The sequence below is a fragment of the Orycteropus afer genome, unplaced genomic scaffold (genome assembly GCF_000298275.1).
Source record: "Orycteropus afer afer isolate SDZICR_OR568_19922 unplaced genomic scaffold, OryAfe1.0 scaffold00017, whole genome shotgun sequence".
Classification (NCBI taxonomy): domain Eukaryota; kingdom Metazoa; phylum Chordata; class Mammalia; order Tubulidentata; family Orycteropodidae; genus Orycteropus; species Orycteropus afer.
This window is the reverse complement of record NW_006921604.1, coordinates 1,740,186-1,742,043: the sequence shown is the minus strand read 5'-3', so window position 1 is coordinate 1,742,043 and position 1,858 is coordinate 1,740,186.

Sequence of the window (1,858 nt, the reverse complement as noted above, 5' to 3'; positions counted from 1 at the left end):
GAAGGGCTGCTTATGCACAGGGAGACAGCTCAGGTCACAGACAGTCAAATGCCATACTCAGATCTTTCTTCTAGAAAGAACAGCCTAAGGAATGGCTTCCTTTCTACCTCTCTGGCTTGTCATTGAATTCCCAAACATTATTATGCTTAGAATTACCTTGGGAAGCTTATTAAAAATGCAGAGCCCAGGACCCCATCCCCAAGGGTCACAAGACTGAGCACCTGAACCAGCTTCTCAAGAGACCATGGCAGAGGGTCTGACTGTATTAGGAGTCAGAGGCCAGAACCAAAGATGAATGAGCCCTGCAAATCCTGCGAGCCCTGCAAAATCAGACTGCCAGGCTGCACTGGAGACTTTCCTCCAAGAAAGGATGCAGAGATGTCTCAAGAAGGTGGGGGAATCAGTGAGATCATCTAAGACTAGGACTTTGGGGGAGATCCCCCTCACTTATTTACTCTAGGGGAGGAAGCAAAGGAATTCCTCAAGCAATTCACTGGGGGAGCAACATGCAAAGAAACCAACAAAAAACTAGGGTACCATGTGTTATGTGCTTTATACACACATTTTATTTATACAAACACTGAGAGGGTGGCACACTGTTGAGAGACAGTGGCTTTGGAAGAGGACAGCAAACTCCTCAGAAGACTCAAGGCTCTGTCCGACAAACACAGCAGCCCTATCCCTACACTTGACTAACTGTCCACCCAACAAGGTTACATTTTGTCCTTTTATAAACTCTATTTCATCTAGATTGCCTTCTTATAACAATGTCTACCATTCAATGAGGGATTGAGCAACCCTCTGAGTTAAGTATGGCTATTCCCTTTTCAGATGAGGAAATTGAGGGTCAAAGAAAGATGCTAAACAAATCTGTCCAAGATGATAAAACTAATGAGTGATGGAACCTAAGCCTTTAACTACAAAGTATGTTTCACCACATCCTATTTCAATTTGAATTCTCCTGAATAAAATGACAGCGGATGGAGATACAGAGTTCTTTGTTCACCCTGCACCATCTCCTCCTCCCACAGAATAGGCCAGGACCTGACTCTGGATCTGCCCACCTCCTGGCCAGTGGAGACTGCTCAGTTTTCAGAGGATAGTAAGACAGAATGGGAGGAGTATGGCTTGGAGGGTCAGAATGGTCAACCCAAGTTCCAGTTCTGGCTCCTCACGACGTTCCAATAGGCAACCTCCCTAGATTCAGTCTTTTCATCTGTGATGGTACAATAATAATAACTATGCCTGTCTGACTTCTGTGAGGATCAATAGAGATGATGTACGTGAAAGTTCATTACAGCTGTGAGTGGGGAGATGTTTATTATTAGAATGCAGTGCAGTGAATACTTAATATGGACCTTCTAGCCATGGTCTGTGACTACCACCAGATGACTGGGTGAAAAAAAAAAATTCACTGCCATCGAGTCAATTTCAACTCATAGCAACCCCTCCTTGGGTTTCCAAGGCAGTATCTCTACAGAAGCAGATTGCCCAGTCTTCCTTCTAAGGAGTGGCTGGTGGGTTTGAACAGCCAACCTTCTGGTTAGCAGTCAAATGCCTTAGACACTACACCAACAGAGCTCCCAGATGACTGGGTGGGATCATGCAAATACAAAGTGCTAGTGGCTCACCAAAGAGATTGGATAATTTGTTAATAATGTAAATAAGGTACCTGGCACACTTGTAGGGGTGCGACCATGAAAATAAGATGTATGGAACTCTTACATGGGGATTGGACAGTTCTGCCATCCTACTAGGCTTAAAATGAGCTATCCCAGAGGCAGAAAAGGGTGATCTCACTGTCGTGAAGAAAGAAGAACTGATAACATCCAACACCCATTTCTGATCAAAACTCTCA